This window comes from Amblyomma americanum, chromosome 1, assembly GCF_052857255.1.
Source record: "Amblyomma americanum isolate KBUSLIRL-KWMA chromosome 1, ASM5285725v1, whole genome shotgun sequence".
In the NCBI taxonomy this organism is placed as follows: Eukaryota; Metazoa; Arthropoda; class Arachnida; order Ixodida; family Ixodidae; genus Amblyomma; species Amblyomma americanum.
In genome coordinates, this window is record NC_135497.1 from 91,902,669 (window position 1) to 91,929,996 (window position 27,328).

The window sequence follows — 27,328 nt, forward strand, 5'->3', positions numbered from 1 at the left end:
TGTCGCCGAGCCCCACTTGCCCGTGCGCAACGCAGCGTATACCGCCGGCAGCAGCGCGCGTTCCGTCTCGCTTTTGCGGTTTCGCGATTAAAAGGCTTATGACCGCTGCGTGTTCTATACGCAGCAGCGGCCGGTTATAAGTGGCACCCGAATAGCCCGAAAACTGTATACGCAGCAGCGGCCGGTTATAAGCGGCACCCGAATAACCCGAAAACTCTATACGCAGCAGCGGCCGGTTATAAGCGGCAGCCGAATAACCCGAAAACTCTATACGCAGCAGCGGCCGGTTATAAGTGGCACCCGAATAGCCCGAAAACTCTATACGCAGCAGCGGCCGGTTATAAGCGGCACCCGAATAACCCGAAAACAAACAACAGAGGAGACGAGGGGCTCGTTACGATATACTTATACATGAAAGGAAGGCAACATTGTTTAAAATTTACAGGAAGGCATACGGAAATATTGTCACAATTGTTGTTTGTTTATAGGGGGAAAGTAATGAATTAACTTTCTAGATAGATAGTTTGACGGAGTAGAAGTACATGCCACCGCTGGGCCCGGGGCCCCAACCCACGACCTCCACGTGTCACGTGTGGTGATCTATATCAGCTGAGCTCTACCTACGTTTCGGCGAATTTGTGTCCGCAAAGAACCGTTTCCTGTCGTCTCCGATCGTTTTTTGCCGCTGCGAAGCCCATGCATCATGTGCAAGCTTAGCTCCGCGCTTTCTCTTCTTGTCACCTGGCTCATGCCCAGCAATTTGAAACAAAAATTTTGAAAATGAGAAAATTGTAAGATAATTTTTCGCTAATATTGAAGGTAAGGGTACACTCTTCTGATATGTAGCAAAATCTTTCTTTTACAGTGTTTCCATCGGTCGCATCGAACAGTTAAGACTGCCGTAGAAAACCAATGGGGAACGCTTTTGACGACAGCAAAAAATTTAATAGAAAAAAAAATTCAAGACTGCCGTCGGGTGATCTGCAGATATGTGGATTGTTATAGGGAAATCTTCAATTATATGAAAAAAATTGCGTTAATACATGGTTTCCCGTTCAAAAATTTTTTTGTCCAGAATTGCTGGGTATGCTTCGCCACGCTCTCATCGGACAGAAGCGGTGCTCCGGGGCATGCTGCTCTCGCGCGCTGCCGCCGGGACGAAATTCCACCCGGTCTGAACTCCGGCCGCAGTTCGGCCACTCGAGCCGCCGCGGCCGCTCGAAAAATGATTTTGCGCCGCGGCGACAGAAATCGCGAGAGTTCTAGCTTGCGTGGTGAAACAGGCTTTAGAGGAGCTCGTGGGATCATAACGACGTGCTCCGTCTATGTGAAGCGAATTTCAGGCAATAAGGCAGTGTCTGCGAAGACCACGACACAAGCAAACAAAACCCCAAAACTTGTCTGCATTCGTGGCAGCAGTCCTTGTCAAACCGGCGCCTGGCTTGATACATAAACCAGAGCTTTGTGTGTTCTACGCCAGGCGAGACGGTTAGGTTGACTTGTGCGCAAACTCAGCGTGGTGCACCTTCACTTGCACACGCCGTGCGTCGCTTCCTTCTCCTAACGCGTGCCTCATCGGCACTACTACGGACTTTAGAAAGGATGCCGTTATTTGCTCCACTCCCGTGCAGTGGAGCAAAACCCCCACGAAGACACTTCTCTATATACGGCACCCTGTTCCGCGAGAAAGTGGGAATAGGAACGGCTAAGGAGCCTACATGATGCGCCGGCAGGCTGTCTATAAAGCAGCAGTACCCCCCTCCCCCACAGTGTTTTTAGCAAAGAGAGAGAGAGTCACTCTCTTTCACGCTAGGTACGCGAATTGCATGCCCTCTTCCGGGAGCCCCAGGCTCTGCTCTTTGGCGCACGCTTGGTGTCCTGTTTGGCAATCACTTCCGAGACTAATTTCCGAGAATAATTTTGTAACAGTAGCCTATTGAGCACCAGGGAATAGCCGTCAAGGGCGGGTACTGGCAGCACCATAGGAGTGGGTGAAGGATCAAACTAGAGAGGGGGGAGGAGTAATAATAATAATAATAATAATAATAATAATAATAATAATAATAATAATAATAATAATAATAATAATAATAATAATAATAATAATAATAATAATAATTGTTTTTTTTGTGGAAAGGAAATGGCGCAGTATCTGTCTCATATATCGTTGGACACCTGAACCGCGCCGTAAGGGAAGGGTAAAGGAGGGAGTGAAAGAAGAAAGGAAGAGAGAGGTGCCGTAGTGGAGGGCTCCGGAATAATTTCGACCACCTGGGGATCTTTAACGTGCACTGACATCGCACAGCACACGGGCGCCTTAGCGTTTTTCCTAGGGGGGGGGGGGGGGGTAAGCTTGATTTCAGGGGGCGGGAAACAACCTCCCTCCTCATCCCTTCCCCCCTTGACTACGGGCCTGACTCGCACCCTTCCTTTGTTTTCGACTACCGAACCCCTGGGTTTGTAACTGCAATAAAAAAAGAAAGCGATTTTTGTGAGAAAAAAAAATGAGCGCAGCCAGCCAAAACAACGACCGAATAATTTCTTGAAAGGAATGTAGTTACTTGGGCTTCAGCGTGCCAGTGAGTGTTTCCTTCTGGCTGCTTTTTCGCTTTGGTGCAGATGCCGATGCTTCAGTGGCGCCAACTTTGCACTCATCCCTACGTAATTTCGTAGCCACGCGAGTACGCTTTGCGGGGAAGAATTGCCGGCGAATTCCGCAACATCCTAACGCGCGAACGGCTGCGACAATACCGTTCCTGATATGCTGGCTCCAGCTGTGGGACCTCTTTCTCTGACACGCAAACGAGAGTAAGTGAAATGAACATTGCTTCCGTCAGTGCAATACTGAAAAACGCTTCGCCTTTCGCGACCGAGCACCGTGCGCGAAAACAGCAACATGGACGCGGAAGGCTTTTATCGCGTCCTCCAAAAATACTGACTTCCTGGTTGATAACGGTGTGCTCTTTAGAAGTACTCGGCATTCTGCTACCCGTACCTATGTCGCGTGCACACGTGTGTTCAAAGGAAGTGTATACACTCATTTTAAGAGTGCACATCACAATCTACACCGAAGTTCTGGGCTTTTTCTCTTCCTTCCTTCTTTCTCTTATCAGGCAGAGCATCTTCCTTATTTCGCTAGCTTCTCCCTCTCTGTTACCAAAGAAAGACGAAAGGTCAATATTACAATTGTTTGTTCCTGAACACTGCGGCAATGACGACCCTCAGTGTTATCGATCACGACCGGTGCACAACTGATGCCCTTTGAACGATTTCGCGGGTTGCTCGCCGCAGCTCTCGAGGGTGCCATTGTTCGTGTGGGCACGGGCGCGATAACGCGCGACGGTCTACGCTCCAACAGGTAGCGATGCCAGGCGCGAGGCCCCGCGCAAACAGAGCGGCCGCTGCCATGGCGACGGCCCAGGGCCCCCGACGGCCGGCCGCCGCCCCGGACGGAGTCGGCACCGTGAGAATTCCGCTTTAATGAGCCCCTTGTGCCGGGGCTCACAATCAATTGTAGCCTAGCACCGCTGTCGCCAACGGCGCCTACTTTTCGACACGCATGCACGTATCGATAAACTTGCCAGTGATTCGACAATACGGTGGATAGAAAGTTCTAGCACCAACGGCAATCACGACGCCTTTGATGCTTTGTTGTCGGCGGTGAAATTATGCAAATAAGAATTAAAGGAATACATGTAAACAAGAAATTTTGAGCGCTAACAAGTGATGTGATTTGTTTCATAGGCATAAGGAGACGCCTTGCAGCAAATTTCAGTCGCAGGCGTTGAGTGGAACATATTTTAATACGATTTTGAATGTTGTCCTAGCAGCCGCTCGAGATTTCCACCCGAATCGAGTGACGTCAAGGCGCACTTGCCCCAACCATTGCGACGTCACTGAAACCAGTGGTTGTTAACAGGAACAACCAGTGCTTGCCGGCGACACTGACGTCATCAGAATGTGGTAGCCCAGGTTGGCAGGTCGACCGTGACGTCAAGGTGCACTCCAGAGCTGGTGCCTACCGAGACCAAAACTGCCAGTACAAAATCGTTTGTAATTAATTATTGGCTCTGCGCCTTGGTGTTTTGAGCCCATTTTCATGATTACTAGGCCCGAAGCCCTGTTTTAAGGCAAAAAAAAAAATATGCACCCAAAATCTGTTTGTCCGTATCCTTTTAACCTGTAACAGACGCTCTTGACTCCCGTGCTCCTATTACGCGTGTTATATATGGGCACCGGCTCTCGGGCGCGCCACTGCTAAACAGCCGTTCGCGGAACGCGCCTACTGTAGCTATCAATTAAAAGAAAAAGCTGAGAAAACAGCGGCCATTTCCACCGTTTACACAGAACGGGGAACGACAGTTGAATCGCAACCTTGCTCCATATTGTCGCGAACAAGTACATACAGCTGCTGTGCATGGCGTGCCTGTTGGCTTTTTTTGCTTTGCATTGAATCTTTCCTCGCTCTGTATATGTGGTCATTTGACGCATATCGATGCGAGCATAATTCGTGCTGCCCTCCCGGGATTCTTGTGTGTACGCACCGCCAAACTCAGTTCCGCTGACTCCATTTAATTAAGCACAGCAACCGCCGCTTAGCAAGTGCACAAGTGTGACCTTCTAAGAAGTCAGGCTGCATCAACAGAGAAACTCGTTGGCTTTATTTCCCGGCTTCGTTCGTCGTCAGCGAGTACGCAGATGCCGCTTTATGGCACAGGCGTCTATAGCTCACGCTGGAAACGGCGGAAGCCGGCGTGTGCGGTAAAACGGCGGAGGCGGAGATCAGTGAAAAGGCTGCGCTCAAGGAGAAACGAAAGATAAAACTTAGAGCGATTAAGCCAGCGCTCCCTCTGATGAAACGCCATCCTATAACGTTGGGGCTATACCGGTTGTTTCACCTAAGGTGATCTGAAATTTCTAAAAATAGGCTTTTTGAGTTAGATTGCTTTTTCCGGCATAGCATTTTCAGCGGTGTAGCGCGTCGGAATACAGCTGAGATGTGCCAACAAGTAGGCTGGTTAACTAATATCGAGCAGTTAACTTTTTAACTATTACCGCTAGTCTCCGTGCCTATTGAGAGGCTTGTAGCCCACCGCAAGTGATATCCGTATCAGTTTCTAGAATTTCAGAAACGCAGTTACCCTAGGTGCTGTGGACACACAAATTTTGGCTGTGCATGTCGACGAGTTATGTGCACTACAGGGGTTGCTTTGCCTGAAAGTTTCTCTAAATCGCATTTTGGCGTGATACAGGCAAAATTTGCTGATGCTAACGGCGTTTTCGAAATTATAAAAACTGGCGTGGACGTTACTTATGATGGAATACAAGCCCCTCATAAATAAGGGGACTAACAAAGTAATAATAGTTGAAAAGAATAGTGAAAACGAGTACTCAATATTGGTTAACCAGCCTAGTTAGCGCGTCTTAGCTGTGTTCTGATGCGTTACACTGCTGACAATGCTACGCAGAAAAAAAGCGGTCTTTTAACTCAAAAAACCCATATTTAAAAATTGCAGAACATCTCAGGTGAAACACCCGGTATGTCCGAAGGTACTCTACAGGAGACAAAGGACACTTGGACGAAGCACTGCTGGCACAGCAGCCAAAACTGGCTCGCGAATACGCACGTGGCATTCAAGGCCGTGAGTGCAGCGCCCTGTTGCCGCCAAGCACAGATCTGCCCACGCCCCCGTTGCTTCCATGCAGGTGCGAGCGTTCTATAGCGTGCCATTCAAGCTCCAATACCTGTGGGCAAGCGAGGGGAAAAGATTCATCGATTACCTTCTCGCCAGCCTTTCAGCGAAACGTTGCGTGCATTCCGAGCCGCAGTTGCTACCTTCGAAATAGCGCTCTCGAGAGCCCGCTTCCTGCCAGAGGAAAATATCTTTTTCAAAGTCCCTAACGGGAGTGAATTGGCAGGAGGGCGGCGGGACTCTGTGCATGCCACCTAATGGTGTCAGCGTGCGTGCGAAAGCCGTGGGTCATGTGAAGAAGCGTGTTCGCGAGCACTTGTGTGTTCATCACTAGTCACGACAGTCGTGACTTTCGTCAAACTCGGCAACGCCAATAATAATAATAATAATTGGTTTTTTGGGGAAAGGGAACGGCGCAGTATCTGTCTCATATATCTTTGGGCACCTGAACCGCGCCGTAAGGGAAGGGATAAAGGAGGGAGTGAAAGAAGAAAGGAAGAATAGGTGCCGTAGTGGAGGGCTCCGGAATAATTTCGACCACCTGGGGATCTTTAACGTGCACTGACATCGCACAGCACACGGGCGCCTTGGCGTTTTTCCTCCACAAAAACGCAGCCGCCGCGGTCGGGTTCGAACCCGGGAACTCCGGATCAGTAGTCGAGCGCCCTAACCACTGAGCCACCGCGGCGGGGTACAACGCCAACGCGAGCATCGCATTTTAGAGGCGTCTTCACAAATTGTGTCGTATGTAGATTTCTGCTCGATATCTTTTTTCCTACTACACTCAGGTGTTAAAGGCGTTAAAGGCCCCGTTACGCAGAAAATTTGGCGTCGGTGTTGTGAGCGTAAAATAACGGCCATGGCTGGGGCAGGTGGTCCCCAGAGAGAAACCTATGGGAGACAGGTGGGCCACCTAGGTCACGTGGCCTTGCGACGTCATCACAACTTGCCCACCGGGTAGTGAGAAAACTGCCCACCATGGCAGGTGGCTGTTAAATTAATGATTGGTCGCTCGGGAAGAGCAACCTGGGTTGCACAAGCCCCCCCCCCCCCCCCCCCCCCCCCCCCCGGTGGCAGCACCTGTCATCGCTGGGCAGTGGTGCATCCCTTAACCGAGGCACCACTGCGCTAGGAGGGGTATGAGGACTCCCAGGGATCTATGAATGCAGAGTTGAGAATGACAAATTCCGCATATATGGTCGTTAACCCACTAAAGCTATCACGTCGTACCCCCCCCCCCCCCACCCCCCTCCTTTTTTTTTAAAATCAGCTTTTACTTTTCAGGATTGTAAGATAATTTACTGGAATCCGTTGTATATAGTTGCTAGAGGGATGCACATATTTATGCTACATACATTAAACATAATTATCGTTTCTGGGCTGTAGCATTTCTAAGACATAGTAGCTAGTTCCAGGACCTAGAAATGGGGACTGCATATTGCTCATTCATGGCGTGTGTATTTGGAAGAGATGGCCGCGACAGCGTATAGGAAGGCAGGGAAGAAAATCGATATTTTTCTACCCTTGATGGCACAGAAGGCGGCATACAGACCGATCTCTGGTATTTTACGCAGCAGTTGAGAAGCCTCACAGTTTACACTATACAGGGAAAGACCTTGAAACGCGTGGTATCTCGGTGTGGCTTATCGGGGCGCATCAGACCATTGCTCGTGAATGCGAAACTGACAGATCACCGCTGCCGCGCCGTTATAAAAAGGGACGCGGCAGCGGCGACGTGATGTGTTTCTCACGCCAGGAATAGGGTACGGAAGGTGTTTCGCAAAGCCTCGTGGCGGCCGTATCGATTCGAGATGGCAGGAGCAGAACGAGGAGCTGTATAGAGACAAGCTAATACGGAGTGCCACCTGCATGCGCCCCCGGAGGAAAAATGCGCCGAAAATAAAATTTCGGAGAGAAATAACGGAGCGATCGCAAATATACGGATGTGATCCTCATGATCACATCACGTGCAGTGACAAAGCAGTCGCTGCTGATTTACGCTTGCATTCGTTGCTAAAAAGGATTTGACGCGTTACAATCACGTTTTCACTTCTGGGTGAGGTCACGCCGTATCTTGTTTGTTTCTCAAATTTTGTAGAGGCGAAACAGCAGACACGTGTTCAGGAATATAAGGTCCTAAGACGACCATCCCATACAGGCAGACGACAGTCCCTCGTCCTTTTTAAGGCACATGTACAGAAACAGTTTGAAATGAAGGGCTTATGCAGAGCTTCGCGGATAATAATTCTAGCGAGTAAAGTGAATAAGCCTCTAAATTAGCGAATTAACCTACTGTGATAGACATAGGCACCGACTCCGATAAAGTGGGGGGGGGGGGGGGGGCTCAGAGCCCCCCCCCCCCCCCTTATTCTTCGGAGTCTGCGCGATGGGGTCAGGGGACAGCATACCTTCTGCTACGGACTGCCACATTCACACGGGCGAGAGAGAGAGAGTCGCCGAGAGCGATGGCGCTGTTTCCAGCCGCACGCTTCACGAAAATACCGGAGAAGAACACTGAAACGAAAAAAAAGCGCCCAGCAAAGTAAAATAAACAAGTTCGTCCCGTCAGCCACTTATATCAGCGCCAACGTATCGTTGTTCACTTGATCACCAACCCAAAGTTCACGCGGGTCACTGTTACACAAACACTTTTTTTTATTATTCGAGCGTGGCACGTACGTTTAATGACTAGAACCACCTTCCCAGTAGGCGCTGTGTAAATAAGCGATTCTTTTTTTCCCCAGTCACTGTCTGCATTTGTTTCGTGGTTTCAGTTTTCTTCACAGGTAGCCTGTTTTATTCTTATTTTCGGCCATGGTACTCCAGTAGCCATGCTCCATGGTCTAACGTATATTTGAAACGATTTTCTCACTAAAAGAAAACACTTTTTTCAAAATTCCGAGTTTTCATTAAAACCTGCCCATTGGAGAGCGTACAAGACAGCTGCTTCAGCATATTAACGAGCACTGAAGTCTACTAAATGCACCTTCTCTAAAAGTAACCCTCCTGAACATTGTGGAGAGACTAACCCAAGACGCTCCTGGAACACAATAAAACCTGGAAACGCCAATAAAGTGTCGTTATTGCACCCACCGGCGAACCTGCTCCCAACCACCTCTTTGAGTAAAACACGTTTTTGGGCAAGTTGGTAACATTCTTGATTCATATTGCAGCGAAGAAGCACACACACACAGAGAAGGAAAAAAAAAAGCAGCGTTCGTCCGTGTTTTTTGCGTGTTCCTTCTCTGTGTGTGTGTGCTTCTTCGCTGCAATATGAATCAAAAACCACCTCTTTGCTCCTGTACTAAGTGATACTTTCGTTAAGTCGTCTTCTCCTTCATCTAATGCTATCCAACGTCCCGATCTCCAACTGTGCGATCATTTCGCGATGGATCCCACCACGTTCGACTTGCAAGGCGTCATACCAATTATCGATTTGAAACTAACGTCTTCTGCCCCGCCGCGGTGGCTCAGTGGTTAGGGCGCTCGACTACTGATCCGGAGTTCCCGGGTTCGAACCCGACCGCGGCGACTGCGTTTTTATGGAGGAAAAACGCTAAGGCGCCCGTGTGCTGTACGATGTCAGTGCACGTTAAAGATCCCCAGGTGGTCGAAATTATTCCGGAGCCCTCCACTACGACCCCTCTTCCTTTCTTCTTTCACTCCCTCCTTTATCCCTTCCCTTACGGCGCGGTTCAGGTGTCCAACGATATATGAGACAGATACTGCGCCATTTCCTTTCCCCAAAAAACCAATTATTATTATTAAACTAACATCTTCTAGCGGAATTGATGGTACAAATGGTAAATTTATACGGAATTCTGAACAGTACAGATCTATCTATCATCATTAAATGCATATTCTCACAATAGTATCATCATGGTGTACTACTGAAGGCTGGGAGACTGCTGTGGTCGTACAGTATATAAAGGCGCAGATAAACAGAATCCATCTAACCATTGACCCATATCTTTGAGATCAATAGCATGCAAAATAATGGTAATTTTCTGGAGTATTACGATTTCTTCTCTCTAACAGAGCATAGCTTTCGAAAGTTCTCTTGTGGCATCAACTACTTTTCTTCACTTACGACTTGCGCTTCTATTTGGACACAGCGTTTTCATCGGACTGCATATTTCTTGATTTTGCTAAAGCATTCGATAAAGTTGATAACTCACTGCTATTACATAAACTAAGCGTACTGATCATTGACCCCGCAGTCCTTAACTGGATCCATGGATTTCCTTCTTCTCGTGTTGAATTTGTCAGCATTAATGACGCTGATTACTCTACTGTACGGCTTTGTTCTGGGGTTCCTCATGAGGATCAGTACCTGGCCTCCTTACCTTTTTTATCTTCTATATTGCTGTAAATTACCTTTTCACTCTGTAATTTACTCTGTCAGGAGCATGCCCGGAGGAGGAGGGAGGGCGAATCAAAAAGAGAGAGGGTGCTAACCTCCCCCCCCCCCCGGGGGGGGGGGGGGACAGATTGAAATCTCGGTGCCTATGGGGATAGAATATATCACAAAACTGCCAGGAGGCAACTTCAAATATCTAGAGGAAAATGTTGCTTCTTATGTAACCCTGCATAATCCCAGCTGATAATCGTTTAGCGAGCCCGCGTCGTCGTCGCAGAAGAGATATTACCGAGCAAACAGATCAGATTGCTTCTGGGTGCAAAATGTGTATATAAAAAAACTGACATTTCTGTTGCGTTTTGAAGCATGACCGGTGGCATAACTTTAATACGGACCACTTGAATTCAGCGCCATTTTCTGTCGATGTATCACTCTTCATTCGCATTCATCAACATTCGCAGTCATCAGCAACCTGTTGGTCAAAAGAAGTCAGCCGAGGGGATAGAGCTTCCCACGGCTACTCGCCAGGGACTGGCACAGCGGCCAAAATTAACTCGAGAGTGTTTTAGTCTGACGCTTCTCGCTGCCAGTGAGTTACTTCAGGAGGCACAACCTTCCCGCGGGTTACTTTTAATAGGCACGGAGGTTAAAGAAGCATCAAAAGACATGGCGGTGGGTGAGCCGCCATGGCTTGGAGACCCGTATGCTCTCCAATGGCGTCGTTTTGTGTGTCGCGTGTACCTACACAGTGCACAAGAAAATTATTCGTAAAAAAAAAAGACAAGGAGAGAAACACACTTGCATACACATGTGATTGCCGGTTAAGAAAGGATTTCCTTTCGGTAACAAGATATTTGTGCGCTTTCTGTGATGTTCCCTTATCCCCCCCCCCCCCCCCTTCCTGTTTTTACTACTCCAGCTTTGGTCGACAGGCGAAACAAAACGTTTGGGCTGACGAGGAATTTGGTGCGCAGGTTCGTCGACGCCCTCCCAAGAAAGTCAGAGATCGAACAAAGAATATATAGACTAATCGAGCATCGCTTCGGCCTACAGATATATATTAACCTCCAGAACCCTCTTACGCTACCTCTGGCGTCAAAGCTGCAAGACTCGAATCTGGCAGCTTTGACGCCAGAGGTAGCATAAGTGTTCTCGCACGGCTTCCGCCCTCAATGTTCGATCACATTCCTACGTGGCACTCGCGGTAATACAGGACGTACTACGTACGCCGCTATGGACGTGGGTGGCGATAGTGAACACTCTCAAGGTTAGGTTACACTACACATAAATACCTCAGAGAGCTTACACTACACATTAATACCCCCGAAAGCAGAAGATTGGACAGCTGTCGCAGTAGTTCACTTGGTAGAGCACCGGATGCGACATTCGGAGGTCGTGAGTTCGGATTTCACCGGCGGCATGTGATTTTTTCTTCTGCTTTTATTATTCTCCCATTCATGAAAAACTACAACAGAAGATATCCCTTATGCTCCTTGATTTCGGTGGCGGTGGCGTCCCTTGTGTGCTATATATATATATATATTAGCAGACAAGGCAAACGAAATGAGGGGCTCGTTTGATAAACACACACACACACACACACACACACACACACACACACACACACACACACACACACACACACACACACACACACACACACACACACACACACACACACACACACACACACACACACACGCGCGCGCGCGCGCGCACGCACACACACACACACACACACACACACATACACACACACACACACACACACACACACACACACACACACACACACACACACACACACACACACACACACACACGCGCGCGCGCGCGCGCGCGCGCACGCACACACACACACACACACACACACACACACACACACACACGCACGCGCGCACACACACACACACACCTATATATATATTATACATATATGCGTGCGCGTGCGTGTGTGCGCATAAGCCGATTATCCCTTATGCTTAAAACGAATACCGGCTCTACATGTGCGGCCGTTACAGGACAGCGTGCTGTGCTCTTCTGTAGTAGTATTGTGGCCACGACCATAATACGATGGCCCTTTCTTGTTACGTTGTTGTTTTTAATATATATATATATATATATATATATATATATATATATATATATATATATATATATATATATATATATATATATATATATATATATATATAGCCTTACTGTTGTTTACAAAACTACAAAACCCACTTCTCTGCAATCGCCTTTCAGCCTCCTATGTCCACTTCAAGTGCCTTGTTTATTTGAGTTTACTACGACATCAACCACATCCGCACTGCGACAAAAGCTGCCAATGAGCGATGCCAAGTAGAACAATCAGCGGATGCTTAATACCGGGTCTAGCTACCAACGGTGCTATTTCAGTCACGCAGAGTGCACGGCAACACCCATCTATGCTGCCTGCCGTGCGTCTATAGCTGCACGGCGCCATATCGAGAGCTGAGAGGGTCCCGGATAATGGGACACCTGCGCCGAGCCCTTGCAGGCCTGCTCGCGCTATCTGCGACGGCTAAAGTACGCGCCAACCGGGCGCAGGAGCCCAAACAGTTCTGTCGCGCTTATCAAATCAACAGCACGTTCCTTAGCGATTCTGCCTGGCATATGAAGCGACCGGTATAGGCTGTCGGTATGCTGTCGGCGAGAAACATGCTTGCACGCGTTTCGCCGCCGCAGTGGCTGAGTGGTTACGGTGTTCGGCTGTCGACCCGGAAGACACTGCTTCGATCCCAGCCGCGGCGTTTGCATTTCGATGGAGGCGAAATGCTAGAGCCCCATACGTGTACTGTGCAATGTCAGTGCACGTTAAAGAACCCCAGGTAGTCGAATTTATTCGCAATCCTCCACTCCACTACGGCATCTCTCATAGCCTGAGGCGCTTTGGGGCATTAACCCCCCCCCCCCCCCCCCTAAAATAAAAGATAAACTTCCATGCGTTTTAATCACAGGAAGGAAAAACTAAGAAAACGAGCAAATAGCTGCCGATAGGCACGGGAACGACCATAGAGTTTCTCGATATAACTAGAGGAGAAGCTGGCCGCACTGCACTTCATCCACCACGGATAGGCCCGGGAATGCTGGGAAGACGAGGTGCGTGGCTATTGCTGGACGCGTATAACTTACATTCAGCCGTAACAATAAGACCCGTCTCGAGGCAAACCTTGAAAAAATGCTGTGAAAGTTTTCATACTGGCCTGACACAGAACTTTAACTTGCGTTAAATTTATCCGAGTGAAAAACGCAATATTAAAATAATTTCATCTGCGCACAGAGGAGAGCATCGCCGCACAGCTAGCGATTCCGAGGCAGAATCCACGTTTTCGGCCCAACACTAGCCAAGCCAAGTTCAAAACCTCGTCTTGCCGGCTTACCGTGGTGGGCGGATGAAGTGCTCATAAAAAAGATACGGTGGCACCAGCTTTTCTTCTGGGTGATGGCGAGAAACCCTATAGGAACGACGGAATTTTCAATCGAAAGGTGATTTTACTGCGTAGAGGTCACCCAAGGATCTTCTATCTTGTAATAATGTCTAGTGCTCAAATTGAACCAGCGCGCACGCTTGTGAACGGTGACTTTTCTGTGCGCAACTTGTTAGGCTCGAGCCTTTTTTTCGATTAAGGGAAGCGGAGTCCAATGATTCCATTTCATCCAAGGTTTGCTACTCGCTGCATAAAGCAAGTCTCCGACAGAGCATGGCGTGGTGGAATCGTCTTATAAACGGGGCGTACACCTTTCTCGTGTGTCCGCCACGGGTGGAAATAAGCAAATGCTTTATTATTACGAAGTATGCTTTCGCGTGTGCCAAGGATGGAAACAGGGCACATGGCTGCATTGCGTGTGCAGACAGCATGCGCGCTATGCTGCGTACATATTCCGGGCCTCGAAGTGAGCCGCTGTTCACGAGGTATATACACTCGCTGTGTTCGTGCATCGCACAACGCGACTGTCCTTCGCGTGGGTTGTTCCTAACGCACGGCTGCGACAAATGGTGCCAGTCACGACACCGACAACTATTCACTAAAGCTCGCGCCTCACGCTTAGCCCATTCACCGAGTTTGCACGCTGTGGCAAGAGCGTCAGCCGCAGAAAAAGTGCGCACTTAATGAGCGCGTGCGTTCGGCGCTGGTCATCCCTGAAGAAAAGGAGAGATTTGCCCTATCCGAAAGTTCTGGTACGCGTTCCGGGAACGGCAAAACGCGCCTGAACGTGCGCTGTCGTGTCGTGCCGTGGCTTGGGCCATCGTATTATCAAGAACGTTCCGCGCGTGTTCCTGCATCCAGGGGCTTTGGTTGCCTTGGGAATGGCCACTCTTGTGCGTCGGGTAGTGTGTGCTGTTTTGTTACAGCGTCGAGCATGATGCAAAGTAGCGGGCAGCTAGCTACACAACGTCGCGTTTGTCATTTAATTCGCGTCAAATCCTCGCTACAACTTATTCTGTCGTTTCAGTGATTTCAAAGTTATCTTGCTTCATTAAATTCTCTTTTGTCATCGACAGCCTATGCCCACTGCAGTGCATAGGCCCCTCCAATTTCCCTCCAATTAACCGTGTCCCGCGCCAGCCGTGGCCACCCTTTCCCTGCAAACTTCTTAACCTCATCAGCCCACCTAACCTTCTGCCGCCCCCTGCATCGCTTGCCTTCTCTTTGTATCCAGTCCGCTACCTTTAACGACCGGCGCTTATCTTCCCTTCACATTGCACGCCCTGCCCAAGCCCATTTCTTCCTCTTGATTTCGAGTAAGATGTGAATGACCCGCGTTTGTTGCCTCAAACACTCTTCCTGCTTCCGGCCTCTCATAACGTTACACCTATCATTTTTCTTTCCATGACTCGCTGTGTTGCATATATTATCGCTGTTCCAGCAAGTGGCATCCGTGAGCACTGAATCTAAACACCGAAGCTGAAGTGAAAACCGAACTGCTAGCGCACCTAAATCGCATCTCGTCCAGCTACACAAATCGACCATCATTTTTTTCTTCTCTCACCCACTGCAGACCGCAAGATGATGCACGAACTGGGAGACCTGGAAAACTTCTGCGGCCTCATGACCTGCGACTACAGACGTTACCGGAAGGTCGGGAAAGGCTTCGCGTCTCCAGCCAGCCGCAGTTGAAGAGACTCATCGCAAGTGCCCCTGACACTGGAGTAGACAACTTGTTCATAGCCCCAGAGGCCTTGTGTCCCTTGGTCTCCAGTTTTCCGCAAGTAAGCATCTATCGTTTCTGGCATGCTTGGGCACTGTGCGAGAAATTGATGACACGGGCCAGCCGAAATGAGAAGCAAAAAGGAAGTCAGATTTATTCGGGATTGAGTTTTGGTTGCTGCTGCGAAGGTGGGGCTCGCTAATTTGCTGCGCCTCCCACCGATATTATGTGCGCCTTTCTGTTTACTCACTGGTCACTGACTTTCACGGCACTCTTGTGTTTGTTTGTTTGTTTGTTTTTTATGGGGAGGGGGTAGTTTGGCTTTATAACCTCCATGTCGGTAAAATTTGAATACCATAATTTTGATTGCGCCGCGCCATTTGTTTAATTATTGACTTTCGGGCTGTCACGTAAGGCGACGCGGCACAGGGTGTATACAGGAGCAGCAGCTACATGGAATTATGCAAACGCTGCATCATCATCAACATCAGCCTCATTATGCCCACTGCAAGGGTAAAGGCCTCTCCCATGTCTCTCGAATTAAGCTGTCCTTTAACAGCTGTGGCCACCGTATCCCCGCAAACTTCTTAATCTCATCCGCCCAGCTAACTTTCTGCCGCCCCCTGCTGCGTTTGCCTTCTCTTGGAATCCAGTCCGTTACCCAGCATATTAGCACACAGCATTTGGACGTAGTTTGGTTGACTGCGCGGAAACCTTAGCCCGGATGTGGGGCGAGTGCTGCCGCACCGGCGCTACGCTCGCCACCCTTGGGCACCGCGACAGTCGCGTTTCGGGCAACCCACGGCGACAGGACAAGGGGGGATGACCTCCGCGCGAAGTGTGCCACCACCACTTTGGGCCGGCTCGAGCCGCGTGGCCCGCCGCGACCTAGCTACGGGGCGCCCAAATTGGGGCGAAGGTTGAACGGTTTCCGTGCCTGTTTGCGGCTGCCCGGCGCGCGCGTTGTCCACATGATCGGCCGCCGCGCCGTCGGTGTGCCTCGATGGCCGTCTCTCCCCCACTGCGTCCCTCTCGCCGCTGGTGTGCTGGGCGCGCTTCCGCCCCGGGCTTTGTTGTTTTCCGGGAGTCAGGTCTGCCGAGTGCAGCAGCCGCCCTGGAAAGAGACGCCGCCGCAAGGCCGACCGACGGCAGCCGCTGAGCGGCGCGAGTCACGAAACTACGCGGCAGAGAAACCGCGAGGGAGTGCGTGTTTATGGTGCAGTGCCGCCTATGCGCGATGCGGGCAGAGGTTCCGGGCCGCGCACATCACGACGCCGCCTTATGAACTGCCGTGTAATGCAGACTGGGGGGACGCACTTTTTTGTAAAGAGAAGTCATTAAATAATCGGTGCGTTCCTTCAACTATACCCGTCGCGGTAGCTCAGTGGATGCGGAGATCGGCTGCTGAGCCCAAGGTCGCAGTATTGAATCGCGGCCGCAGAGGCTGCTCATCGATACGAGCTAAGTGCAACAAAGCCCGTGCCCTCTGCGAAATCGGCAGCTCGGGCTAAAGGGTCTCTGCGACGTATATGAAGCACATGCTTTTTAATCTTTGCGCCCACGTGCGGCTTCGGGACACTGTAAACCCCCTATGCTAATCAGATTCATTACAACCGAATTACAAGATAGCAGCGGCTTGCGTAGCGCACAGTTTTACAACACGCTGAATCAGACGTCGTGTGCGAGCTGTCGGTTGACGTGCATATCGAGCAATTGAGTCATCTGTACCGCTCAGTTGGCGTTCAGATTCTTGAATTGCCTTTCCTAAAGCAAGCTTAACAGATTCGTATGTATACGTATGCGAGCTCGTTCTCGACTCCCGCAGATGACACCAGTTGCAGCGGGCCCTCCCCCCCCCCCCCCCCCCCCCCTTTTTTTTTCATGTTTTGTCCGGTCATGTTTTATTCGCTCTGTTATGCGCGGCATTCACTGGGGGACGTATGGGCGGCCGCGTTGCGTATGCTAAGAACCGCTGCGGTCGGCCTTCGTTCACGGCCGCTTATAGCGCGGACACAATGGAGCTCGCGCACTTGCGCTCAACCTCTGGCCTTCGCGGAAGCGGCGTTGCTTCGCTGCCGCCAGCGCTCAGGTGGCGTGTGTTCGGCGCGCAGTCCTTGCGGAGGAGGACGCTCCCCGCACAGCTGCGAGTCAGCGCGCCGTCGCACGTGATGGCTGTGCGCGCCACTCAAGCGGTGCAGTCTCATTCGGCGCGCGCGCTGTTCCTTGACGGCAGGCGATCGGGGTAAACCAGGACTGCCTGGAGCACGTTCCCCATGAGTGGTCATGGTCGCTGCTTTGACGCCGTCGCTTGAGCTGCCGGCGCTGTGCCAGAGGGCGAGTGACACGTGCCGCAAGACGAGCACTGGCTGGAGGGACCATGAGGGCTACCTGTGAGAGGCTAGAGCAATGTGCGCTTGGCTAATGCAGAAGAGTTCACAGTTGCGGCTTGCTCTTTCTCTGACATGTTCCCCATCGGACTATATAGAAGCAGACCTTGTTCAGATTTCAGTAGTTCCAGATCCCTATGCCGACACATGGCGCAACGCAAGCGAGACTTACTTAGGCTGCGCTGCCAACCAAATGGGCCAGTGTCTGGGGCAAACTGTTCGCTTGTTAGGCGAGGGCTGCGAGAAGCGTCATGGTGGGCTCCTCTCAGCATCGAAGGAGGTGTTGCAACACCCGGAAAGTTTTGTGAGGACTGACTTGCAGCCCTGCTCATTGCTGCCCACCAAGTATCCTGCTGTTCTCAAGTTTCCCGTTCAATGTGCGTGAAGCGCAATGAAATGGGAAAATGGATGAAGGAAGCCTGGTAGCGTTACGAGCATGTCCCTTCCCGCACGTTACCGCGTCACAGTTCGCGCCGTGTTAGCCTAACCCTTCCATCCTTTCGACCGCTGTGAAATTTCGAAGGTACTTTCATGCTTGTATCAATAACTTGGCGTTCACGCAGCCGATATCGCGGTGACAGCCAGACAGCCATGGCGTCATCTAGAGAAGCACTTAAATGACGTACTGAACACAAAATTATTGTAGTAGTAATAATTTTAAAAAAACAAGACGCGTAGAAACTGTGTCCATGTTGTCGCCACTGCATTGACACTTATTCACTTCCTTCTTTTTTTTTTCTTTTCCGTCCAACAGGCTTCCTTCTTGAGGAGTGGAGAATGAAGCGTTCCGCAAAATGCCAACGAACATCAAGAGAAGGGCAGATGATCAGACACTCTGATGCGACGGCCCTGCGTAAACAGGGGGGATGTTTGCAGCGGTGTTTTCATGATTAAACGTTTTCCAAGTGACGCACTGCTTCTGGGTGGCACCTGGTTTTCCCACTGCGGCTTTGAATTCGATTTTGCCGTCGCTTTTTCGTCGCGCTGATGCGTGGGATTCTAGTGGGTGGAGGCCTTGTGGAGGGTGTGGGTAGGCAGGTTAACTTATGGAACGTAGAGTTGGGTGGATGCGTGATGGATGGCACGGATGAAAGTGGGCGGTGGTGGAATGGAGAGGTGGATCGAGGGTTGAGGTGGCTTTGTGGGTGGCCCTCTAGCTAGGGGGTTAAGTAGGAAGCTGGCTGGTGGGTGGTTCTTCTGAAGGGTCGGTGGTGGCGCCAGTGAGCTTCACAACATCGATCGACTGACTGACGCCAGGTTCCTGGAGAAGAGTACAGTAGTAGTACTGCTTACGCAGTAAGAAATAACAAAGCAGGTAGAAACCAAAGGAAAAATGAGAGTCCTGATGATACGAGCTTTGCATTTTTTCTCCGCGACCAGGCAAAGCGGCCAGCTGGTATATATGGGATTCCGTCAAATAGAAAAAGAAAGGGGTGTGAAGGGAGGGAGGGGGGGGGGGGCTTGGGCGTAAAACATGTACAACGTGTTGAGAGGTGTGCGAAGCGGGCAACATTCGCGGCACGCGCAGACGCATGTTCGTGGATGCCATTCGCATCAAATATTTGTGCCCCGTTGGCCTTCCGTGCACATGTTCTCTTTGGCCTTGGCCGCTAACAGGCGTCAGCGGCGCTGTTTTTGTATCGCTTTCTTCCGTCTTTAGGCCCCCTCATTGTACATACGTGCGTGCCTGCTGGTGCCTTCCTGCGAGCTCGAACGTTCCGACGCACGGCACGTTTTCGACGAGAGGAGCTACACCTCGTTCCGCAAAGTACCTCATTCATGCCACGAATCCGCATGATAATAACCGTACGCAGTGTCTGCTGCAAGTATTGGGCGTTGCGGTTGTCTAAATAAAAAGAAAATAAAGCACGCTGGAAACTAGAAATGCTGATAACGAAATTTGTGCCTGGAAGAATCTTTATAGAGTGCGTTTTTCTTTTCTACTTCTTTCTTTCATCACATCGCGTTGGCCAACCTAGGCATTGATTCAAGTTTTCAATCGTTTTTCCTTCTTACTCTGCTAGGCGACTAAGGGGTAGAAAAAAAAAAAATGAATGTTCGGTTTTTCTGGGCCCTTTCCTTTCTTTGGTCGAGAGGAAAGTGCAGCCAACCTGACATTCTCTCACCCCTTTATTTAACTACGCGTGCGCTGGTAAGAAGGAAAAATAAAGTATATAAAAAGCAAGTCTGCACTGTAAAGGTCCGGACCTTGTAGAGTATCGGTTACGGGTCCAATTGGGCTTATTTTTGAAAATGTGGCGGAGAGTTTGAAGGATGCTTCACTCCCGCCACCGGTTTGCCCGGTATTGCACTACCTCCGGGATCGGCCTTGTCTTTAGCGCGTCTTTACTATCCTGTCTTTCTATCCGATCTTTCAACTCTCCTGCTATCTGCACGTGGTAGCGATTGTGGCTCGTCTTGAGTCAGTGAGCAGGCCTGTGCACTTTCCTTTTCTTTCTTCCTGGCAACTATCTATCTATCTATATCGATCTAAGGTTCTGTTCGATCCTAGTACGCTGCGTTTGTATTTTTGGAAGCCACATTACTTTTCACTGAGGTTATCACTGAGCTGTTATTGTGAAAAGACACTGAAACTGACCGCGTGCGTGGCGGTGCACCAGAGTTCTCAGAGTGAGAAAGAAGTGCACTTCGAAGCACCGAAAGCATACTGCCGCTGCCGCAGGCGCTTTTACCGAGAGCACATGGAAAAAAATTAGGTGTGCACCGTTATGTTACGCCCGCTTTGCGCTACAGCCTTTTTTCTTCACAGACAAAACGCGTGCTCCTCGTTAGTATAGTGGTCAGTATCCCCGCCTGTCACGCGGGAGACCGGGGTTCGATTCCCCGACGGGGAGGTTTTTTTTTTTCATGTTTATTACTTTTGATTTTTTTTTTTCATCCGCGAAATGCAGGCACACGCCGACTACAGCGAAAACTTCGGATCAAGAAGCCGCTTTCTTGCTTATGGATGCAGTGACCATTTAAGAAAGCAATGTCTTCTGGAGAAGCTGCGAAGGTGACGGTGCGTGCGCGTGGACGGGATCTGGAGTTGATGGAGAGTGCGGTGAGATATGCGTGCCGGAGGGACCATGTAGGGTGCAGTTCGTATATTGTTGTAAAAAAAAAATTGTGAAATAGTAAAAGACTGGCTGTGCGGCGGCGCGGCTCGAGTGGCTGTATGCCTGAAACCGATTTCAGTAATGTAACACTCGTGCTATAATGCTATGAAGAATGAATAAATCTGACGGCGCGGTTTTGCAGGAGTTCTAATGCGTTGGTCAGATAAGCTTGATGTTGGTGCCAAGTGGATGATGCATATTCTAATTTTTATTTCACAGGTGATTCGTAGGGTAATAACGTGCACGGGCGAATCGCGAAGATGACGTTTTAGAAAACCAAGGGATTTGTTAGCGGACGAAATGATGTTAGTTACGCATTTTCCAGGAGAGGTCAGCGTGAGACCGTGAGGTGGGTCTGTCTGTCTCCGTGGGTTTCGGTGCCGGTATACTGCATCCCATAAGTTCCTTGCGGCACTGCAGAAGCTAGAGACCTCCTCAATCAGCCAGGAGACTGCGTTAAACATGTTGCTCAGTGTCTTGTCGTCTGCTTGTCATCTCGCAGCGTATGCAGATATGGTTGGAAATGTAGACGCTGTCTACGAACCGAACACTGAAGGAGCATAAGAGCGTGACGCTACGCTGTTTGTCACATACGCAACCGGAGAAGCAACGATAACTCCAGCCAAATGACGCCGTCTGGTTTCAGAACGGACGCCATTTTTGTCAACAAACTGACGCTCCTCTTTAGGCCTAGGAGCGGCAGAATCGTCACTCGAAATAAAAAATAAAGCACATTTATCGCTCATGAATTTCTTTGTAGGTGACATGAGACAAAACTAAAGCGCCATGCCCCATCCATGACCAATTTAAAACCCGGTAACAACGACGAATTTACTTCGCAGCGAGTGGCCCTGTTTCGAAGCGCGCAGCCATTTTGGCAAAGCTGTTTTAAGGCCTCCTCGATTTGGCTGCACTTTCTGCACCAGTTCAGGAAGTGCAGCACTCTCGCACTCGATTTGACTTCGTGCTGCACGAGTTCTTCTGCACTGCTGCACTAGCCTCCGGGCGAGTTCTCTTCTCGTGCAAGTAGTGCAAGGTGCTTGGCGCGCTTCGTAGCAGACGTCTCCGCGGCCATGCTTGTTTTAGTGAGCGGCGTTGAGAGCATGGTTGAGGCGGCCGCGTAACCGTGAGAGACGCGGCACCTGCACCGTGCCCTCACCAAACAGCTGAAATGACAGTGTGCGTACGTGTGTGCATGCGCGCGAGTGTGCGTGCGTCTGTGTATGCGCCTAAGCGACTGGCTGGCATATGGCACACGTACTGCGTATAGGTTCTCATCTTTCTGTCCAGCCTCGCACGTTGGTTACAACATTTCTCTTTTGTGTGCAATTATTATTATAGACGCAGCACGATGGGGCGATTCATAAGAGGCAGATGGTGAGATGTTTTATAATACGTGGGTGATCGCAACGTTTGTGACTCGCTGCGACATCAGTACCTCCGCTTACGACAGCCACTGGGTTCGAGCTAGCCGTCAGTCCACACCTTCGCCTGCCAGTTAGCCTCGGACAGTCACGTCACCGTCCGCCGAAAGTGAACGCGATCTAGTTGAGTTCAAATATAGATCAGGCAACTCTTGGCGGACAACCGCAGTCACTTTTCGATAGAACGGAAGCAGCCCGATTCACGCGTATGAAATGTAAAAGATAGTCTCGAGCGGTAGTGTTAATAACCTCTCGAATTCAATGTTTGTTGCCTCTTCAAAATATCCGTCGAATCAGTGACGGTCGACCGGCCTGCGCCACTTTTCACAACGCAACGGAAAGAACGGTGTCAAATTCTTCACCACTTTTGGAATAACAAATTTTATAGCCGCTCCACGAGATGTGCCACTTCGAGCAAATGCACAGCGTTCAATAGAGCTAGCACAACCTCGCGCATATGTCAAAACACGCGACAAACAGCAACACATGACCGCAGCAGACGAGAGTTTCTGCACTTTTGCACTCGATTTGGCCACCGAACCGACAGCACTAGTGTCGGGGTACACTCGTGCAGCAAGAACTGGCGCTGCACTGGCACGGCACTTTTGTGAACTAGTGGCGAAAGTGCAGCCAAATCGAGGAGACCTCTAGTGTACACAAGAGCGTGCACGCTGAACTCGGAAAAATAGCGTAGTTATGACCAGATTTGGAACAATGTTTGACGTAGGCGCACTTTAAAGCATGCTATCCCCCTTGCCCATTTTATTATTGACTCTACATTCCGCAGCGTCAGAACGTCGCCTCTGCACTCATCGCAGCCTTGGTAGTGCTGCAAAGGAACTTCTCAGACGGAGCATATTAAGCCTCGCCACGCGGCGGCTGCAACGACGGCTAGTACGGAGGGCGCACCCGAACGCGCTGCCAGGGCGTGTGCCAGGGCACACTTGACCGAGTGTGCAATGTGTGCTGCCGCTTGTAGCTCCAGACGCACGTACATGCGTACGATGCAGGCACTGCGGGTGTGATTAACGACGTTTTCGAACATGCCTTGGGAGAAATCGCTGCTTTAGACCGACTCTCGGTGGTGAGAAAAAAGACGCAAAAAAAAGAAGGACGGCACACTTCGCGCCTAAGAAATCTCCCATGGCAGGATAGCGGTAGCGTGCGACTCCACTCCCCTTGAACGCACCCAGTCTTTCGAAGGCCACTTTGTGCTCGCGATCTAGTGCTCCAAGCCATCGCGGAAGCTGACCAAGCCGACTGCAATCTCCCCCCTCATGACCACGAGGCACCCATCGTCACTGACTCGCAAGGGACACTATACTACTTCCACCACAAATCAACGGTAAGTCACGCGCAACCACACCCAGGCTGCAAACTCTGTAAAAGACTTACTTGCCACGCGGACTGTGTAGGGTGACACACGTGCTAGCGTGCTTCTCCGGTGGTATACCTCCACTCTCTGGCCGAACCATCACCAGACCCGCACACTCCGCGTCACGAAACCACACCGTACTTAACTAAAACAACTACGCCTTCCTGGACAGATGCTCCCACCACTTCAGGTTCCCTCATCGGCACTGATGGCAGGGTAGTGCGGCGAGCCTACCCATACATACACTCCCATAACCTCATCTCATGCAAAGGTGCAGACACTTGGATGCTATAGAAAAGGCTCTGTATTAAATTAAGGGCAGAGCAGCGAGCTATTGAAATGAGCAGAGTGGGTTGAGGATGTTACAAACGCGAATTAATGACATCCTTGCTGAAATCAAAAAGAGGAAATGGGCACGGGCAGGGCATGCAGTGAGCCAGCAGTTAACAGAGTGCATTCCGAAGAAGGGCAAACGTAGCAGGGGCCCAGGAGGAAGTCAGACGTGCGGATGAGATTGGGAAGACTGCGGCGATGGGTGGACATGCTTGGCGCAAGACACAGTTAATTGGAGGTTAATGGGAGATACATTTGTCCTGCAGTAGACATGTTTAGGCTATAGTCTTGGGCCTCCTCTCATGCGCCTCTTCACCGAACCTCAAGACTCCCCAAAATGTCGCTTCGCGGGCACAGGCATGCACGTTCGGCCTGCTTGAATAGAATTCTCCCTAACCGCCCCTCATCCTGAAGGGAGCGGCTGGCTATGCTTTTCAGCGCAGGGTTCGGACACATAGCCTATCCCACCGACTGATGTTTTACCCAGAACACGCTGCATTAGGGGCTTAATTATTTTCAACAAAAACGTATCTCTTTGTCTCTTTCGCAAAATATAACTGGCGAACGGTTCATCCGACCACGCTGAAAACGCAAACGTGCAAGAGAAACGAAATAAATTATTCCCTCAGTTTCTTTGCTTAATCGTAGCGTGCTACGCGTTTCGTACTCAAAACTGAGCCGGCGTCGCTCAACTCGATTTGAAAACTATGGCGAGAAATGAAACTTTGAAGCAAGGAGCACACGTGGCGTGTCACTCGTGTCTGAATTACGCAAGAATGTTTGCGTGCACTGCATATAAGCAGAGCCCTTGGAGCGGGTGCTTAGCGTGTACCTCTTCTGTCTCTTTTTCCCCATTTGCAACATCTACTGCGCCTAATGGAAAGATGAGAACAAATGCTATCAGTACAGCTGCGCGCTGTGTAAGGACGCGGCACGTACCGACCCTTCCGTTTTTGCTGTTGGCAAACTGTCCGAGCGCTAGTGGTATTTCGTCAGCGCCTCGCAGCTGAAAGAGTCCGAGAGGCACGACGCGGTGAGCGCGCCTTTCTCCTGGCCTCACTGACGATCGAAAAATATCACGACCCAACCGTGGCGTGAACTGCACCGATCTAAGCCGATTATGCGCGGTGCGCTCATCAATGTGTCTCGATTCCTAGACGGCGGACTGGCTGCAAATGCCTCGTTATTCTGTGCGGCAGCCCACGACGTTTCCGCCGTGAAGTGATTGATCGGCGAGCATTTTTTTTTCGCGGACTTATTCCGTGCGTGCGTTGCCAGGATCGAAAGATGTGTCATGCACTTTATCGCATATGCCGAAAAAAGGCCTTGCGACACTGGACCGCCGAAGGTTACGAAAGGACAGCGTTCGATTATTTTTTTACCTGTTATTTCGCGTATGTTCTCTTTTGTCTTTCGCTCTTCACTCACGCATCACAATCTTTCCGTGAGCGGTTTTACGGCCGATGATTCAACCTCTGCCGGCCATAGACAGCCATTTGCTGCGCTTGGTAACAGAGTTTTCTTTAGTGCACGTTTCATTTTTTTTTCCTATGGCAGTTTCTTGAGTACGGTTGTTTATTCGAGTTACGCGCTATAGGGAACCTGCGCTGAAGTTTGCAGTGTCGATTGCAGCGCCATAACACACTGCCTAGCGAGAAGAGCGAGCAGTTTTGGGTAGTACTCTTGGTGCTTTTCCGCGCCATCCTCATGCGCTAATTGGCGTGAGCCTCCGTGCTCTGTCGAAGTCAGACGTGGCGTGCGTCAGCTATCTGGGCTACGCCGAGAGAAGCTAGGCAATGAATGATGTCAGCCAAACGCGGCTATCTATTCGTGCAGAATGTGTTCTCGCGTTTTCAGCGACCAAAGCGGCTGACAAAAGCAGTTTTTAGTCGCCGAACGGAACAACTGCAGTGCCACCTGGGCAGCGCATGGCTCCCTATATGGAGCAGCTGTAGGTGTACAAAAACCGCATGTGAGCGCAGCCGCCATGACAGGACCAGCTTTGAGTGCCATATTTTGCTTCTCACGCGCCCTTTAGTCTAACAAACAAGCGTTCCTATCGCATTCCTCGTCACACAAAATTCCTTGCAGTCAGGTGCCGTCAGGAGCTGTATTTAGACTGATGCATTCTTTCCGCTTCAATACTGCTCACAGGCAGGCGGTTGTAGTACGTGTGTCATCTCACGCCATCCTTGAAACGGCTCGGAGAGCATTCATTCAGCTGCTCGATAGTCGGCTTCACGAATGGCGACAAGTGACTAGGAGACCTTGCAGCTATTTCGGTTACCGCACAATACCCACACTCCACACATGGACAGCTTTCAAGCGCTGTACACACAGCGCTTGAAAGCTGTCCATGTGTGGTGTGGGTATTGTGCGGTAACCGAAATTAGTGCAAGGTTATAGTCATGTCGCCATGTGAAGCCGACTATCCGAAGCAGCCTGAAATGCAATGCTTGACCGTTTTCGCGTTGTAACGACACCTGGCGGGATGCGGAAAACCTTGCCGACGATTCCCCTCTGGCGGCCGCTCAGCATAACAGCCTTGCGGATTGCTCAGACGCACGTAAAACTCGGAACCGATAGCATGTGAACACGGATCTGCGATCCAGGATTACATGCGTCAGTTCTGAGTGCCTTGTTATCGGGGAAAACATGTGGGTATCAGTCTGCTTTTGTGTATGTGCGCAGGAACTTCCGTCTTGGACAGCGGCGTATCGAGGCGCCAACCTGAGTGCATATCTCACACCTGGGTGGAACAATTCATTGCATTCGTCACAGCAACAAAGAGAGGCGATTCTTATATGGAAACATGCTTCGTTTCAAACACAAAAAGGAAATGTTTTAATGCCTTATGCGACGCTTTATGAAGCGTGTAATGAATATGTTAACCAACAGCGTGTTACAGATCCTGAATGAAATAAGCAAATTCGGCAATTCAACATGAAACCGGGAAAAAATTCTCGAAGTTGGCCTCTAAACGAAGACGCCTAGAAACGAAAAGATAAGGCGGAAAAACAACGCTAAACACACACTCTCAAACTTGAAACTGGACAGGGAATGAAGCATCGCAGTGCACGCCTACGAAACAATGCGAAAAGTTATCAAGACGAAGAGCATTCGAGGGTTTCATTGTAGGCTGCGCTCGCGGATGAACAATAGCAAAAGGTCATCACTGGCACGCACGTGTCGCTTCGCTGGGTGAGAGGGAAAGAGGGAGCCACAAGCCGCCCCGTGGGACGAGCACTGCTCTCTGCAAAAGGTCCCTCAGGCTCTTAGCAGAGGCTCTATTATGCTCGCTATCTTTAGGTGGAGCGTGATAAGAACGACGGCTTCTCGCCAGTGCGAGCAAGTGCCCGTTGCGGTGAAGTCCGTGCCGTAGATGCCGTTTATATCCATGTGTGGGAGCACACTGGTCAGAGTAAAGGATCGGTGCTGCCTCGTAATTGCTGTATTTGT

At 50.2% G+C, this 27,328-nt stretch overlaps 2 long non-coding RNA genes and 1 other non-coding gene across 5 annotated transcripts in view; 2 read left to right on the top strand and 1 right to left on the bottom strand.

The window, feature by feature from the left end:
* The window catches only part of LOC144133820 (uncharacterized), a 29,394-nt gene extending 10,840 nt beyond the window's left edge, over nt 1-18,554 (top strand). Inside the window, exons 2-3 of one of the 3 annotated variants that reach the window (XR_013315106.1) lie at nt 15,082-15,292; nt 18,373-18,554. This is a non-coding gene — a long non-coding RNA (uncharacterized LOC144133820). Of the gene's footprint in view, nt 1-15,081; nt 15,293-17,120; nt 17,640-18,372 lie in introns of those variants that run through there. The other 2 variants (XR_013315108.1, XR_013315107.1) reach the window with 2 other exon arrangements.
* LOC144133838 (uncharacterized) overlaps nt 8,101-27,328 on the bottom strand; it is a 40,974-nt gene continuing 21,746 nt past the window's right edge. Inside the window, exon 2 of the long non-coding RNA XR_013315109.1 lies at nt 8,101-8,207. This is a non-coding gene — a long non-coding RNA (uncharacterized LOC144133838). The remainder of the gene's footprint in view (nt 8,208-27,328) is intronic.
* Nucleotides 20,402-20,473, top strand: TRNAD-GUC (transfer RNA aspartic acid (anticodon GUC)). The gene has a single exon. It is a non-coding gene; the product is annotated as a tRNA-Asp (tRNA).